The 19,240-nt window shown below is 35.0% G+C and overlaps 1 pseudogene; it reads left to right on the forward strand.

Annotated features, from left to right (window-relative positions):
- Window positions 1-19,240, forward strand: part of LOC131153717 (RNA cytidine acetyltransferase 2-like) — a 58,108-nt pseudogene that overhangs the window by 16,899 nt on the left and 21,969 nt on the right.

Genomic DNA, 19,240 nt, shown 5'->3' on the forward strand with positions numbered 1-19,240 from the left:
AGAACAAACAAGCAACCCAGGAAACAAACATGCAAGGGCTTCCGTGAGAAACAAGGCCACTTCCTCTGGTGTCCCACCCATTCCGATGGGCGCTGGAGCTTGACTCAAGCTTTAGCTTGGTTGAAAACATGGTTATCAAAATCCTGATTCGGTTCTTGTAGTCCTGCAATCCAAAATTGGCTAATTGATTCAGATTTTATGAAGAATCTTAATCAAGTAGGATCCCAGTAGGATCTTAGGATTGCGTTCCTACTTGGGATCCTACCAATCCTACTTGTGTAATGGAATATGAATTTTTCTTGTTTAGGATTTTAGATAAAAAAAGCTCAATACTTTTTTTTTATTGGTTCAAACACTTTACTTTTGCAATGGACACAAAATTTGGTCTAGTTGGCCCAAATGCATCAAAATTAGGGCAAACTGACAAGCATGTCCTAGGATTTGTTTAATCCAAGTCAAGAGAGCAGTTGCGCATCTCTTGAAAGCTCTTTTCCCTTGAAATCAAAAGTTGTTTTGAGAGCTTAGAGTTCTTGATAGGCAAATCCCCAATTGTCTATCCGCAACTAACACTACTTCTAGCAATAGTAGAGGCCAACTGAGAGCTTTAAGATTGGTAGAGAGCTTCAACAAATAGGGAGTTGTACAGTTAGGTTGAGAGCTTAAAGTTGCAGGCTTGTAGCTTATGCATTACTTTTGTTGTTTTTTACTTACTTTTTCCTATCTTTTGTTTTTCCATAAAGCATGGAGCATACAGCTTTCTTTTTAACAAAAAGATCTTCTTCCTTCAACAAAAGTTTTCCATATTTTTTAGGTCAAAATTTGTTGAAGGAAAAAACTACTAGATGCTAACTAGCAAGGTAGCTACATTCCTGAAATTTGTTTTAGTTTCTTAAACTTACTACCAAGTTTTTGGGCTTGTTAGTGAGAGTTGGCATGAAATTCCGAAAACCTAATTTTTCAATTTATTTCACATTGTGAGTACTAAGTAGAATCTTACGATCCACGATCTGATTCTACAATCCGATCCTGTATATCCCTCCAATGATCCTACGTAGGATCTTGATTCTAACAACCTTGGTTGAAAATTTAGTAAACAAGCTTGAACATGGTAAATTGGCTTGGCTAGGCTCATTTGCAGTCCTAGTATGCAGTATATCGGAATCTTTGAATATGCCTATTGAAAGAGTAGTTATGGCAGCTTTGAGCTCAACATTATGATTATACGTTCATCATTTTTTTGGATTGTGAATGTGTGGTTTTTTACATTACAATTTAGGCTGAAGAAGCACCTAGATTAAATGCGGAAGGAGATAGATATGATTCTATGAAAATGCTCATTGCAGTTCTCAACAAAATGCTTTGGTGTTCTTGAAATTTGACATAGAGATTCTTCAGTCTTGATATAGCCTTAGCCGTCCATTTTTTTTTCTTATGAACACATGTTTCTTTTGATTCGCTTTTTGAATGAAAAGACAGCCAGTAGGGTTCTATTTTTGTATTTACGTGTCTCTCTCTCTCTCTCTCTCTCTCTCTCTCTCTCTCCTTGCTATCATGCTATATACAAATCTCTTTCTTAAATAAAACATGCTGTTATTCATGGATGGGTTGTTGTCCTATAATAATGACCAAGTTAATCTTCACATTGAAATTCATCTTATCTCTGCAGCTTACACAAATATGTTTCTCCCTGCATGTTTGACAACCTGATACTTGAAATTACTCAGTTTTCTTAAATTACACATGAAAAATTTTATCATTAAAGAATAACTACATGTGAAATATTTTATTTTGTTATTGGAAAGACAAATCTAGATTCTGACCTGATTTAATGCAGCTCTGGAGATGGTTATTAGTGTGTTTTTAGTTTGATGCACATGTGTCACCAACTGTTTACTGCTGCACTCTTGTTGTTCTTCCAAATAAATTTTTTACACCCAACTTTTTACTGCAGGAGCATTTAGACTATGATGTGGTGAAAAGTGCCAATCCTGAGTTCAAAAAAGCAACTATTCGTATTAATATCTACAAACAGCATCGACAAACTGTACAGGTTAATGAACATGGGAAGATATTTATTTTTTTAATACTTTGATTCTGTCCTTTGTATTTAATCCATGTTTATTTTATTGTTTTGTTGGAAGTGTTCCATATTTTATGGTTATATCTTATTGTTTTTGTTTTGTGATAAATGAAAAAGTAAATATTCATTAAGCGGACAGAAAGGGGGTGCCTAACCCAAATATGGCAGCTCAAAAGGATGTACAGAGAAAAAAAAAATGTTGAAGAACTGAATCTAAGACATGAAATCTGCAATCTGGTGAAAATTTTCCAGAGCTTGGAAACAAAAGAAAAGAGTTTTCAGAGCATCATCTTAGTTACTGTACAGATCATTCCTTCCCTCCAAAAGGTCTCCTATATCTGTCTCTCCAAATATACCAAAACACACAAAAAGGGACCAATTCCTGCACCCTTGTAGTGTTTACGGGCCTTAAGCTTCAACTGAGGAAAAAAGAAGATAATTTTATGGTGTCACTCAAATGAGTTCGAATAAAGCAAGAGCCCAAGATCTTATGTTCAGTTTGGATTGATGACATTTCAGAGAGCCAAATGCTCATTCCGCATAGCTGAAATGATTGAATTAGGGCTTTCCAAAGGAGACTGTCCTTTTTCATCACCACTAGGGCTTTGAGGCCTAAAGGAGAGAATCAACAAGGGGATATGGATGGGTTGGGGACAGAACTGGAGATTGCTTCAGAAGAGTTGGTCTTTGGATTCGGAAGAGTTGGTTTTTGGAGCCAAGTAATGGTGAATACCGGATAGTTAATTCCAGTGGAAACCCAAGGATGGATAGCAGGATAGGGGTTGGCAGGCATATCTGAAGGAATAGAAGAGATTGACCTGAGGGGTTTGTGGACAGTCTTATGCGGGCCAATGATCAGAGGGAAGAATCTTGTTCTAGAGGAGCATAAAATCAAGAAGAGAGAAAATCGGCATAGGTGGTTGTTTGCAATGTAATCCCAAGATTTGACGTGGGGCTGCTGGAGTGAGGGAATAGCAGCAGGTTTGGTTAGTCTGTGTGAACTGCATGAGATGGTATTGACTACTGGCTGCTCGTCTCTTTGGAAGAGGAGAGAGAGTAGTGCCTTAGGAGATGGCCTTTCCTTTGTGTTAAAGCAAGTTAAAGTGCAGGGTAAGGGAAAAATAGGGGGTGTTCTTGATAGGCTCGAGTGAATGAGGGTGTGCACCATTTGAGGATAGAACATAGGGGAAGGGAGAGAGGAAGAGAGGAAAGAACGTGAAAAAGAAACAACAGCAGGTAATGGAAACCAAGAAAATGGAAAGCTTGAGGTTTTTGCACTTGTGAAACTATTGGGACAGAATAGGGGTGAGGAAAGCAAAAAGAAATTGAGGGGAATAAAAGATAATAAAACTGAGGGATGGTGGAAATAATCTTTAGAGGATTGACGGCTGATGTATGAATTTTTGGGGGTTTTGTCAAGAGGGGGGGGGGGGGAATGGGTGGGCTGCTATTAATTGGAGATGTCCCTGAGGTGAGTCCTGAGATGTGTTTTTCCTCCATACATGATAAGTTGTGTTTCCCACGTAATTGATCAAAAGTGAAATATGTATGGTGAGAGAGAAAATGTGTATAATGTTAAAGTCTATGTATAAAATCGATATTATTATCACGTTATAAGTGTAAAAGTTGTAAAATTAAGAAACTTATTAAGCACCCTATTGCGAAATTCAAACTCACCTCTATGCCAAAGGCTACTCGATCTTGACTTGAGCTTGGTAAGAATCAAATCGGATCAAGGTATATAAAATCATGATCCTTCCTACATAGATCACATATGGTTTCAGGATCGTATTGAGAATTTGTAAATTCCCTCCCTAAATACATAAATAATTATGAAAAATGGCTAGTTAGGGTTGAAGACCTCTCTAATATTTCAAGTATCTGTGGTAGGGCCTTCATATGCAACAAATAAAAAATGAAGTGTTCAAATGTTTGCATTTCCTAGCTTAACCAAGCTGGCTTATATGAAAAATGAATATTACCTATAAAACAGCAATAAATAATTTTAAAACACAACCAATCAACAACCGCATCACATGACATCCATTTGTTCTATTTTATAAGAACTCTTAGCAAACAAAGCTAAACTATAAGCCATCTATCTTCTATCCTTAAATGTCAGCATCCAAGCCACCAGTTACGTCTCATAGTAATCACTAAGAAGACTCGTCATCAATTACTTAATCAGGCCACCACTAGATCATCACGTCCACATCAATTTTTATCATTATTATTGTTAAATGCATCGAGTATTATTTATCTATTTCATTCTTAGCGTTTTAAAGTTTGCACCACTTTAATAATTGCCATGAAACCAAAAAAAAATAAATTTCGAGTCATAATTTGCTAATGTAACCAAGTCACTTGCTAGTTGTCATTTCATGAAAAGTTTTAGAGGACAAAATCCCACCTTTATGAAAAGAATTTTGGTAAGATTTTAAAACTATGAAAGATGTTTCCATGTTACGATCCCACCATATCCTACTATGGTCCTATTGATCTCTATGATACTGCTAGAACCTGCCATTTGGCGACTCTATGTCCAGGTAGGAGTGTTTTAGTAAAGTAGGATCCTATGGTCTGGATTGTGTTTTTAAAACAACCATAAGCAGATCAAGTTATAGAGGCAGTCAAGCCAATTTAGCTGGTGAGACAATTGACTAACTTACATACAAAACACCCCCCTAATTTTACATTTTTGTAATTTGCCCTCCTGCTTTTGTTTGCACCTCCCTTGAGTCCTTGGCGCCCCTTAATAATACTCTAACCCTTCACTTATAAAAGGCATCTGTGGCAGTAACATGATCAATACTTGTGCCTAAAGTAGTTGCAGGAACAATACTCTGCTAACAGTTTCATGGAGCAGTGAATGCAATTTTTTTTTTTTTTGGTGGGGCACTTTTGGATCTTGCCGACTTGGCAGCATCTAGTATCACTAAGCAGCCTAGAGAATTTTAAATTTGGAGTTAGAAGCCTGCAAATTATTCTTGTTTGCTGAATTTTTGGGTACTGGCGTCCTGCATGTACTCAAAAACTGTTGTGGGGACCATGAGGTTGTAACTTTCAATATCAACTAAACTTTCAAGCTTAAAGTATGAAAACTTTCAAATGGAATTTTAATGTCGATTTTTTAATTTTATTTTAATAATGATGGTCCTTTGGAGTAAGCATGGAATTTTTTTCGATCTTTAGAAACTGTATAACTATAACATATTAAACTGGAAATTGTAAATTCAATACAGCGATTGATAGGTATTGATGAATTTTTTTTACAGAACTTTAGAACTGTGTATAACCTGATACCATAAATTAAAACTGGAATATTGGAGAATTCAAATACATCGCTGACTAAGGTATAATGATGTATAATGTGCATAATTCTAATGCAATAAACATATTTTACCTTTAGGAAAAGAATTTATTTAAAAAATATTTGACTTGAATCTCTTAACTTCAATCTTCAAAATTGCAGAAATTTTGTTCCTAATTTTCACAAAAAAATTCAGAAGAAATTAAGAAGCGTTTCATTTAGTTTTGGAGATTTATGGAAATTTCAATAGAACTTTTGTAAGCTTGCCACTGATCATCATTTTGATTTTCCGAGGCTGGTAAGGCCGAAATTCATCCATTTTGTGGAAATTTAGACCGTGTGTGGCAGAGGGGGAAACCGCTATTGTGGAATTAGCCTGGACTTGAAGCAAAGATAGATTGGTCTTACCTTTGTTACGCTCAGGATCTCAAAAATGCTTATGCCTTTCTGTTGATGGCTCGCTCCTCCTGGCTGGTGCAGATGCTGCAGCATTTTTGCCTCCTCTAGCTCAACTTTGCTTCTCTCATAACAGAATCTGAAGTGTGATTGAAATCAACACAAATATTTGCATTATTTTTCTCCATCTTATGTTCTATCTTACCATCCTTTGCCTCAAAATCAAGTTTTGGATAGTTGTAGCATAATAGTTCGAAATTTATTGAATATTTTGCAGCTATGTAGGGGTGTGAATTAAACACGGGGATGTTTTAGTATTCTCGTTTGCGGTGGAGCTTTTGAGAACTGCATCAATAGCTTTCTTCTGTTTTGGCTCATGCTAAAATGCTGTTTTGTTTCTTTTTTCGTGCCCGCAGTATATACATCCGCATGACATGAAAAGCTCTCTCAGGTAGAATGGTTGGTTGTTGATGAAGCAGCACCATTCCATTGCCAGTTTTGTGAAGTCCTTGCTTGGTGCCTTTCTGGTTTTCCTTTCATCCACCTGTCATGGGTATATTGCTTGTTTTTTTATTTTTTTTTTACCCCATTCTTGTCCATGGTTATTTTGTTTTCTTAATTGTCTTGTCATGAATGTATGCAAGACACTGTTGGTTCTCTATATGAACTGTCCATTTCCTTCTTGAGGGACTGAATCATTGTTAAACATTTGATTATTTTCTGGCCTATTTAGTTTTTCATTTGAAACAAGGAATCAACTCGCTTTAGCATGTTTTTTGGGATTTGAAGTGATTTTATGTATTTTTGAATAATTCTCTTTAAATTTAAGCGTGAAGCAACTGGCGTTCTTATCATTAAGAACGTTCTGCAACGACTAGAGAGCAAGCCTTATGCCAGCTAAGAATGCAGAGAGCTCTGTCTCTGGTATGTATTGCCTGAGTTGCTTTGACTACTCTGATCTCTTACTAAAATTCATACATGTAAACCTTTTGGTGGGGGTTACGATCCATTTTTTTCACGGTTTCTAGACAGCTGTCTCATTTGTTTCATAGCAATTCTGGGACTTTTCAGGTCACTGTTTAGAATCACTCTTTTTTGTTTTCAGAGATTCACTTTTATGGTAATGTGAATATATAACCACAAATAAATTCTAGCTGCAATCATGAAGTGCATGTATACATTGGTTCGTCAGTTTTCATAAATATAAATGGGATGTGTTCTTTTAGCCTTTAGTTTCTAGAATCTGACGTTGGGTTCGGATTCCAATTTGCTTCCCGAGGGCGCGTAACATTTCCATCGTCTGAATATCTTGCACTGCTTCCACCATAATGGACAACAAGAATTCTTTTGCAGCTGCTTCTAACACCATGTTACTACTTCTGCAGTAGTATTTAAATTCTTGTTGTGTTTATTCTTTGCCTTCTGGTGTGCTTGTTATCTTAAGTTAAAAGTGCAGTACAAAACCCAACAAATTCTTGATCTTGTGTCTTGTAGTCATCAACCTGTCCTCTACAGAAGTATTGTTTAGCCACTTCCCATTACTTTGGCCTTTCATTGGGATCATTAGGCCAGTGGTTTTTTGGGTTGTGCTTGCACCTGCTGAAAACTGTCCCTGAATGAATTGACCTCTGTTTTGTCTAAATTGTTGCCAGTTTTTACTCATCTATGTATGCGATTGATTTCAGGCTTCTATTCTATGTCCATTCATAATCATCACTTTCATAAGAAAAGTGGAAAATAAAGGTAGTAAGTATCACAAAAATAGTTGATATTTTGGTGTGTTCATTATAAAATGCAGTTAGGCCAAAGCCACAGCAGTCCACTGTATACATGGGTTTATTTTCCGACACTCTAGTGTAGAAGTAGGATCTTTTGTGTTAATAGGGTGCAGTGGATTTGTTGCTAAAATTGAGGTCTGAGAGTTGAGGTGGAAGAAATATCTAGAAATTAAGAAATTTTGTGATTATAGAAGAATTATAGACTGTGAGAAGAGAAATTCCCTATCTAACTTGTATGGTTCTTCAGAAGGCCCATGTATCATCTGGTTAGGAAGGAATTACTTCCAATATTTTTGCCCCTCAAGCCTCACCATTCAGACTGGTGATTTTGTTTACAGAAAGACATTTACAAAATATGCATCTTGTCTTTTCAAAATTAGGGCTACATTTAATTTTGACACAACTAGCTAATTGCTGTCCTCAAGTACGTGATTTGTTGGCATGGGTTGTATTAGTTTTGGGGGGGGGGGGGGGGGGGCATTGTACATTAGATTGTAGGTTATTCTGAGTGGAATTTACAGTAGCCTAACGGTTTTTGGCTGAAGTGAACTGGCGTTGCCTCGAATTGGTCTAGTGATGCACCTTAAATTGGGCCTTTTTCAAGTTCTTGTCAGACGCCTGCGGTTTTTTTTATTTTCTTTGAAACTTTAGTGGTCCTGTAAGCGTCCACTTGTGTCACGGGTGTCACTTATTGAAACATTTAGGGCTGTTTTGGTATCATTTTCTATTTTCGTTTTCTGTTCATTTCTATACAGTGAAGAACAGTTTTCTGGAAATTCGTTTTGTTTACAATTGATGCTGATTTTTGTTTGTTTCTGTCGACGGTTTTCGACTTTTTGAAAAAAAAAAATTGAAACACTAGATTTTATAACTTCAGTGTTTGTGGCCAACTTGTGCCAAATATTTTAATATCTAAATGATTTTTTAAATTGGAATCAATCATTTTTTTATCCATATGTTTTAATTAATTCAATAAAGAATGATTTAAAGTATAATTAAATTAAAAAAATTCCATAACATTTCAAAACAATTTTAAGATATAAAATTCATTTATCAAATATTTTACTATATTTCAATTGTTCATATACAATGAAGGACTGTTTTGTATAAACTCCAAATTATAGAAATGAAAACCAGAAGTGAAAACAAACCCAGAAAACTAAAACTAAAACCTGCAACTGTTTTGTTAACCTGTATAATCTATTCAAATTAAAACTAAGTTAAAAAATGCTCATTTTTTATTTATCTTTAATTACATACTATTATCCAAATAGATTAATAATAACTTTATCAAATCATACACATTGAAAAGATTGGCACAATAAAATAAAATTTATTAATAATATTTTATTAATTGTATCTACTTTCAATTTTAATTTTCCAATTAAAAATTATTTGGACTGACATGTGACAAAATCGTAAAAAACAAGTATTTTGTAAGAACTTTATATTATTTTTTGAAATTATGTATCTTTTCTTATAATTAGTATTTAATTCATATGATCATTACTTTGATTTTATATTAAAAGTGTATAAATGATAGTTAATTCAAAAAACTATTTCTGGATATTTAATTTTTGGTAATATGTTTGCCAATCCTGAAGGATTTTCAGTTTTTTTTGGGCTACTGAAAACTGGCAACAGACCCTAAAAACTAACATATAAACAAACGTGTTTTATGATCTATTTATCACTGTGAGAAAATAGAACAAAACGAAACAACAACGTACCAACCTCCTAATATTGCTCTTGAAGAGAATTTTGGAACATATATAATTCAGTAAAACAGTATAAATCGTTATCTTTATTATTATATTTTTAATTTATATTAGTGTACTTTTATTATTTAATATATTTGCAATTGTTGTTTGATTCAGTGACAAAAATTCATCATTTAATCAATTTTTTTAACTGTTTAGTTATGCAACTATTAACCAACACGTTGCTGTTTTGGGTTTTAGTTGCTATCTGTTTTTTAGTTTTTGTTCTAATGGTTTGTTTTCATGAAGGTTTACAACTGATACCAAACCGCTTCTAGATCCAAATCTCATGTGCCACTTGAAAGATGGTCTTGCGTTCAGTGGCTTATCTTCCTAGATCCCACAAGAATGTCCTCTTTTTTAGGATAAAAAGAAATATATTAAGAGAAACAGAGAATTACTGTGATACGAAATTTTCAAAAGAAAACGGACAAATAAAAGTAAAAAATAGAACAATAAAGAACATAATAAATACCTAAAATTAAAAACAAGAAAACCCCTCTTTCAGCCTTTCCATCAGAGTTACCAAAACTTCAAATCTGTTGATTCCTCTGACCTTCACCGTCGATTTTACACACATCAAACTGAACTCAAATTTCCTCCAACACAACCACTTGAAAGCCAGTTTATTCACAAAATTTAGCTTGAAAGTCCTCAGAAATTCTCTTGAACTGGAGTGGGCAGTATTACCACCCCACAATCCTTTTTGCCTTTAAAACTGTACCACATCATCAGAAAAATATTAACAATCCAATCCTTCCATTGATGTGGCGGCACATAAGTTAAATCTGCAAGACAGTCAGAAGAAGAGTTTGGACATATGTCCTTGCCTGATCCACATCTTGGGGGATATTTTTATGTGTGTTTTTGAGGGTCCCTTACCCATAAAGATGATGGTATGGGTCAGTTTGTTTGTCTATATTTTTTATTTACTTCTTTTTAATGACTTTATGTGTGATATTTAAACACAATATGTACAATTTTTAATGGTTTTTTTGCAATGCTAGTTCTTAGCTCCTCTTATTTAGGTCTATCTTTTTTTCAGAAGTTGAATTGAGTGAATCTATCCGATATGCTCCTGGTGACCCATTGATCTTGGCTTCATGCTTTGCTTTGCCTGATGTTTCCAACTTTGATCCCTCACATCTACGTTGGGAATTTACATATTTCCTATTTTTTCCCTTCTTTAATCTTATTTAGGCACATGATCTTGAGGGAGGGAGGTGAGTCAGTGAGTGTGGGGAAGGGGATGTATGAATTTTATTATCTTCATAGATGTTCTATTTGTTCTCTAGTTTACCTCCCCCCAGGGTTGATTGTGATCTCTACTATGTGAATCGGACCAACTGTTCTCCTACCACAAGACAGTGAGTTTTATTTGCAGTAAATGTGCAAAATATATATATTCCCTTTTTTTATTTTGTGGATTGTATTTTTTGCGCTATTTTGGTTAATGTGTAGCTATGAATTGTGTAATCTTGCAGCGAATAATGGGCCTTATTTGTTGCGTCTCACTACAAAACTTCTCCAAATGATTTACAATAATGGGCTGATGCTCCGCAACATCACATTGTTTGTTGCTACTCGGTACATTTTGTTCCCTAAAAACTGTTTAAATCTTTTCTTTTTTTCAAGATGGGACTTATACTTACAGAGTTAATACTATATTTTTAGGCCTGTGGATGAATCAAAAAATCAAACTTCTGATTTTTTGTTAATTTTTGTGCTATTCAGGTTTCTTCTTCTTCGGATTTCTTATCTGGCAGACATAAAAATTTCCTAGTTCTTTGCCTACGCGATGGAATATATTCAGCTTTGAAAATATGCCACTATGATTTTGGTTATTTTTAGTATTTTCCACATCTGTGGTTTTATGTTGATATATTTGTATAACACACACACGTACTGTGGACCTATTTTGCTTCTGTTGACAGTTTCAAGCTGGCAATTGAGGTTAGATTAATATTACCTGACTCATCTCCATCCAATGCTTTTTAAAGCTACTCACCCCCCCCCCCTCTCTCGTCTCCTCTTTGCGATATCGCTTGTTCTTGTCTCTCTACTCTCTCCTCTTGTTGGAAAGAGGATCCCGCTAAGTCATTCCCATTGATTAACGATGCCATGGGTTCAAAAAAGAGGACTTCCCCTACCTGATTTTAACTTGGCACCGTGTCTAGACAATCTTCCTCATACTGAGTCATCCCGTGCTGCCTTTAAGTCTCCCTGAAGTTCATCCCCAATCCTCTCGTGCAGCTGAAACCAGATTTTTGCATTCTGTCATTACAGAATTGATTTTGAGCGTTCCTAACCTCTACTAGTCATAATCTTCCAAATCCTCGGTGGCTAAAAAAATTCGTCTAAGTGCTCGGATTACTTTTGGCTTCTGTTACTATCTTCCTACCACATACCACGTTCCGCTGGGCTTCTCTCCTTGACACTTGTCTTTTTTTGAGGATTTGGACTGGGGGGGGGAAGGGCTATTGTTTAGGTTTTTGGGTCTAAACTTGAACGGGGCTCTGCACTTGTACCCATTACCAAGCAGAGTTACTATCACTGTATCCCAGGACCATGCAGAAAAATGCTATAATTAAGTGTCTAGACTCAATCAATGGGCCCAGCATCTTTATAAATAGTGGATCCACGTATAATTATGAAGAATAATGTCTTCATCTTTGCTTTGGTATGGATCCAATACTTGGCCTCATTGTCGCTTTGCTGCTGGTTTGTTTGGGGAATTGGTCCTTTTGTGGAATAATGGTCCGCTTGCAGTGCTGTCTGTGATATTTGTCTTATTTAGTATTTATTTTTTTTTTTTCTGAGATTTCTTATACTCCTTTTCATGCTCCTCTCTCTTCAATAAAATCTCTTCTTTTTTCTAAGAGCTGCGCCACATCTTAATCCGGCTTTTGTCCCATAGAGGCTGTTTCCTTGACTCGAACGCATGCATGGTAAGATCCGGTGTCCCTATTTTCTGCCTTTATCAGGAGGCGCAGTGTCCCCTATGCTCCCCATACCCACGCTTCCCCAGAGCTATTTTTTAGTATTGGTCAGCCCTAAAAATAAAAATAGCGAATTCTTACACACCGACTAAGGGTGTCATCATTGCAGCATTTAAGCATTCGAAATTTCTGGGGATTGTAATGACAGGGTTCAGCCTTGTGCTCTACAGCTTCAGAAGCTTGGCCCTAACGCCCCTTTGCATGGACAGCTTACTTACATACCTCCCGTGTTCCATTTTAAGTGAAAAATGGCTTCTTCACGACAACCAAGTGCTGTCACCCTTCCACCTTGTAGGTGTGTGCCACTTCATGCTCTACCACCTTTTCTCCTGCACACTGGTGAATTTCTATTCTACCAGATTGGGATGGCCCCCTCCAAGTCAAAGCTCCATCATCCCGTGGCCAGAAATCTTGGTCTTCACCAGAATGTTTGCCCTTTTTATGAGCAATCTGGCTGACTATGGAAGCATCCCAATCGCCCCCTTATTTGTCCCCATCTACCAGATCTTCAGTGTATTACTTATTAATTTTTTTTTTGAAAGAAAAAAGGATCCATTTTAAGAAGGGGGGGAAAAAAAACAAGAATTTACAATGGATGAGGACATCCTCCTAAACAAGTAAAAAATTGCAATAACGTTCCCCTCCATTCGCTTGTATATCTGACATAGCAATTCCCAAAAAAACTAAGAGTGAGCCCAAAAGAAGCAGGAAACCCACTTATCCTAGAGAGAGATTAGGAAGTAGGTTGCAACTTGAAATCCCTGGCATCTTTGCAGTCCAAGAGTCCCAAAAGAGGCGAAGACAGCTATCACCATAAGGCCAGCCCTTTCTTATCCTAAGAAGCCTCTTTAATGCCCCTTCAGGAGGTATCGCCATTCAGAGGAGCAACCACAGGCTTCTCCAAAGACTTGAAAACAAAAGGACCAAAGCCGCTTACCACTTTACGGTGTGAACCAGTGAAATGGTTTCATGGACTCATGCCCATGAATCACTTTTTTGGGGTCATAGCCTTAATAAGGTCCTCATTTTCTGCAGCAAGTTGTTGTGGTACTAAGCCTATATAGGGACAGTCCACAGGAAGCTTTGATTTTGAAGGGAACCTTGTGGTTTTCCCACATGATTATCGAGGGGAAAAACAGGGCTCGAGGGTTTTTGTGGAGAAAGAGCCACATCCCCATCCAAATTCTCAAGTCTTCTCTCACTTGTGGGAAAAAGAATCCATTATTCTCAAAGTTAGTCCTAGTCAACAATCTCTCTCATTGTATATTTTTGAAAGTGACAATCCCAAGGATCTAAGGTATCGATCTACTAGAGCTATAATTTCTCCTTTTGCTTGTCATACTACATCCAAATGTACCGAACTCTACTCGTACTAGTAATTTCCTTGATTATCAAATTTATTTTATCTCCAATACTCCTCCCTTACATGCTGAATATATTTTATCTATTCTGTCTTATTTCTACTTATCCTAAAACCTTGATTATAAGTTATTCTACAAAGTCCCATCTTAGATCCTACCTCCACTCCTATTTTCATCAATCAAACCATATCATTTGTGAACTACATGGCATGATGGGATCTTTTGTTTTGAATATCCCCTATGAAGTCATCCATAACTAAAACGAAAAGATGAGGCGCAATGTAACCCTTGAATGTACAACCTGTTGCAATTGGGAATTCTTTAGGACTCTCCACCTACAGTCTTCACACTATCTTCTCCTCTATCGTGCCATATCCTTATACAACAGTATATCCTTGCAAAATTCTTTTTCTTTTTAAAAACCCCCAAAGACTTCCTACGTACCCTAGCATAAGCCTCTGGTCCATAAAACTGTATGCAAGTCCCTCTTCCTTTCCTGCACCTTCATTAACCTTCTTAAAGATAAATAGCTTTTTTGTTGTTGATCTCCTAGGCAACAAAACTACTTGATTGCACCAACCCATTTTTCTAATCTTTTTCTTTGTCAATTATCCTTTTACTTAACCACAGCTTCCATCGTGGCTTTTATAAGTTTGATTCCCAATTTTGAAAAAAATCGTCGAAGTCATTTCTGGCCAGACCTTTGGGCTTTCTATGGGTTTAGATCAACGAATGGCTCAGCATTTCCTCCAGCTCAAGTTTGCTCAAGCCTTAACTTATCTCCTGCTGAGAGATATTTTTTACATGAAGGTGACTGCGTTGGGTTTGGAACCTCTGTTCTGAAAAAGATGATTGAAACTCTGTTTGTAGCTTCTCTTTAATTTATTTATTTTTTATCTCCTTCAATCCAATCATTATATACGGTCATCCTCCAAATGGGGTTAATTCTTCTTATAGATGAAGCTATTTTATGGACTTGTCCTCCATTATTCCATTCCTCTCTAGACCCTCGCTCCCCACTATATTTCTTTCATTTCTGTAAGAGATTTTAAAATCTCTTCTCAATTCCAACCCGTCTTGTCTTTCCTTCCCCATGTGAGATTCTTCTTTAGCATTGAGTTTTTTGCTCCCATCTCCTCAACTTCTTTTCTTTTCGCATTCGAAAGGTTCCCTTGCTCCAATTTTTAACACTCAACTTCTTCTCCTTTTTTAACCTGGAAGCTAGTTGCAAGAAGGGAACCTTGTGGACTATTTGTTTTTCCACTAATCCTTCATAAGGCCCTACAAATTTTGGAAACCACATATTTTGGAATTTTGAAAGGAGAATCCCTTCCAATTTATCCCTCTAACAACCCAAATAGGAGTATGATCTAAATGAGTTAGGTAGAGCTTTCTGGCATATGTCTGGGTAGATTAGATCCTTTTCAGGAGTAGGATAATCGTTAAGTTTGGGATTCAAGGTTCTCTCCATAGCTTGACCAAGAGATCTTGCTCTGTTTTAGTGGTAAATTGATCTTATTATATTGGGTAGGAGTATTGTGAAACTAGTGCGCTGCAGGTGATGCAGGATTTTTTTATTTCTTTCATAAGAGGACTAGACTATGTAAAATCACACCGTAAAGGCACCATGAGGCTGCCCATTTTTTAACTAGTTTTGTGAGCGTTCTCACCGATAGTCATTATCTACTCTATCATCAGAGGGTCGTACATGACTGATGGAATGAATTGTCCAAACATAGATCACTGATTTCATCAGAAATGAGATGGATTTGGTTTCCGATAACTGTACGGACTCTACTTTTTTGATTTTGACGCAAGGAGTCTCTACATCCACGATCCATTGGTTCTTTAGAGAAATGGTCTATATGGGCCTGGGTGGAGTTGGCAAACCCTGCAATCTTCCTTCATCCTAGTGCGGCAGAAGAAGTCTTCCTCTCAACTGAGATTGATTTTTCTTGTGCATCGCTACTTCAGTTTCAATCTGCTCTATTAACTCTGTGCAAAGCCCTTTAATTCTTTGAGCCCATATTGTTTTGCACTCACTCACCTCATATGTGTAATGCCTTACTAGTCCATGAAAAGGCACAATTTTTTTGGTTGAGGCATACGCCCCAGCTGCAAAAAGTGCTACATTTGGGAATTACGCATTTTAAACATTGCTTGGATTGGGGCGTTTTTGCTTGAAAGCACATTGAAGGTCACCTTGAGAACGCCTTTATAAAGACCCTGGTTTTTGAAGGAGAGATATAGTAGTAAAATTTCAAAGATAAATCAAAGCAGGTAGTGGATAATAGGGAACAAGGGTATATACAGACACTATGGAATGAAATTGGCTAATAGTATTGAAAAGATAACAAAAGATAGAGATTATGCAAATCCAAAGGAAGAGTCTCGGGACAGCAAAAGAAAAATGATGTTGGGATCAAGAGTTCAAAAGCTGTGAAGACAAAAAAGAACCTGTTGTATAAAACCTGGCTAAATTCTAGAATAAGAGCCCATAGAAAACGAGGATATAGAAAGAACAAAAGATAATTAGTGAGCTAAAATAGAGCCTTATATACTTATACACTATGATAGATACAAAATAAAGGGGAAAGAGACATAAACTGGCGCAAGTTGGAGAAAGAAAATGCACTGATTAGGCAATGTAAATGTCTAAAAGATGACCTGATATATCTTGGTTAAAGAAGACTAACGAGAGGTGGCGACTACTTAATAAATTGTTCAATGAACCAAGTATAAAAGCCTAAACTACAATGACAAATGAGGAAAAGACTCGATCTGAACTTTTTTGCAAAATGAGAGTCCACTGAAATTAAGATGGGCTTTTAAAAATGATTGATAAGTGGGACCCTCTATAGGACTAACCTAGCATCCGAGTGAAGCTTGGAAATGTCTAGGAGATAAAGGAGATATAAGGGCTAACTAATCTACATCAACACTATTATAAATCTAAGAAAATTCAGAGAATGGAGGACAAGCATGTTCGATAATTCCTATGCAATAGAACAAGGTGTACTCAAAACCATAATACTATTGTGGATTTAACTTATGAGTCATATTAGGGAGAGTTGGGATGGGTAATTGAACAAGAATAAAGAATAGAATGAGTATCTTGGAAAATCAAATCTGGTGTTTATGCTTGGGAGATCAACAACAGACTCTTTTTCTTCTAAGAAGGTTTAATAGAATCTTATGGAAAAGACCGAACGTCTTCATAGATTTTATTGCCTAGCGAAAGCCTATGTAGAGTACTATGGAATTCTATTGGTTTGAAATCCTTGAAAAGAGGAGTAATGTAGTAGGTTTTATTGATGTCATAAGGATATGTATGAGATATATGAATTGTGTTAGGACTGCATGTGGAGATTCAAGAATTTCCAATCACATAGTTGTAGCTTTGAGCTCTTATCAATTTGCTTTATTGACAGATGAACCTCCTGAATACCAAGACTAGATTCTTGGTGTATTTATTCATATGACATTGTTCGATGAATGAAAGCAACTGTCAGACTGTAAACAAAATTGATATCGAAAAGTAATTTCACCGAGGAATATTGAAGATAAAATTGAACTTGATATCAAGAGCACTAGTAGTTTTCGATATCTATTAGTCACATCAAATTAATGCACTTTGAGTATAGTTCTTTTGGACTGCTGTGTGATAGTAAATATTCCTTAAATTTAAACGCAATATTCTCAAGTGAGGGATAATTGTAGAAGGAGATAAGGGAGGGACTACTTAGATGGTTTACGGACTGTTTTTCGAACCGTTTCCAGACAGTTTTTTTTAGAAAAAATGCTGATTAGTAAGTGCTGATAATAAGTGTTGAACTGAAATTGCGAAAGTTCTAAGTGGGTTTTGGTTGTGTTTAAAATAAGTGGTATTTTGTATCTTTTATTTAGATACTATAAATTGTTTTAAACAAATTTCGAATACAAATATTTATATTTTTTCATTAAAATTTCACGTATAATTAAAATTAAATATTTCTAATGAAAAAAATACTATGATATTTATTATTTTAATTAATACTAATCTTGTCATTAATGTATATTTATAACATATTTCTAATCATATTAATTATGATAAAAATAATATATTAATTAATTTTTTTAAAAATTTAATTTATTTCATGTCAATTTTAAATGATAAGTAGTTCTTGTCAATTCAGAATTCAATATAATAACGAAGACCTCTTTTTTTAAATGTATTTATAATAAAAATATTATTAAATTTAATAATAATATATAATTTTAAATTAAATTTAATATTTTCTTTTATAGAATAAATATAAATATTTTTTTAATTTAATTAACAATAATGTGTTATTTAATTTATATGTTATAAACATATGATTTTTTGTTTGCATTTAATTTCTGTCTCAAGAAAAATATTAATAATATACTAAATTTAAGATTTTTATTTTATTTTATTTTAATTAAAATTTATAGATGGGGGGTCTTTTTTTTATCTTCCATTTTCTGTAATTTAATTATAATTTTATTATAACTAATATCGAATGGGTTGTATAAAGCATTCAATTAAAATAATAGTAAAAATTTAAATTTTTTAATCAATTACTTATGTATTTAACTAACTGTTTTTTGTTAATTAAACATTTAAATTAAAATATTTTTTATTCAAGTAAAATAATATAATATTATTTTATTTGATTCACATATCTGTCCCTTTACAATTTTTATACTTTGATTACTAAATCATTTATCATCATTAATTTATGTTTTTAACAAATATATTTATTATTAAAATTTAATTTTTCTAACCAAAAATTTTAAAATGTTAATTTAAAAAATTATAGGGTGGTTCTTCCTTCTTCATGGGGGAAAAAATTAAAATTATATTTCATTAATAACTCATTATTATACAACATAGTAAAACATATATATGATTATCTTCTGCACAATTTATTTTTAAATAACTATAAAATAGTTCCCTAAATCTTTTCTTATATTTTAACAAAATTTGGGTACCTTTGCCTATGATTAGTGTGATTTACAAGTGCCAGCAAATTCCACTTAAGTAGTTCTCAAAAAAAAAAAGTGGCGTTCTAGAAAAGCCATCTTTTTTAAAACCGTAAGTGTTTTTTGAGGTACAATCCCAATGCCACTTTCTTTGTAATCGGTGCTTATTTTAGTGATAAGTGCACTTAAAAAAGCAATTTTTTTTTTTTTTTAAAATGCTCCCACCGGTGGCTTAGGGGCATTTGAAAGTAGGTCCAAGTAGTTGTACCAAGAGAAGCGATCTAGTTTTTTTTTTTGGTAATGGTACAGAAGAAATAGGGGTAGAACTAAACTTACTTGGATTGAGGCTGGCAGGAGGGATTTAAACCGCTGGTTTTAGCTAGTTGAGGATGATTGCCCCCCCTTCGATCTCACGAGTTTTTTTTTGGCGAAAAGGATCTCATATAGCTTGACTCCAACTCAGTAGTATTGAAGGCCTTGTTGTTTGTAATCATGTAATTCCGTCTTGACCCTTTTTTTGACACACACCCATTCAGTGTGGTTATTTGTCCTTCTGGTTTCGTATTCGTG

The sequence above is a fragment of the Malania oleifera genome, chromosome 4, assembly GCF_029873635.1.
Source record: "Malania oleifera isolate guangnan ecotype guangnan chromosome 4, ASM2987363v1, whole genome shotgun sequence".
Classification (NCBI taxonomy): Eukaryota; Viridiplantae; Streptophyta; class Magnoliopsida; order Santalales; family Ximeniaceae; genus Malania; species Malania oleifera.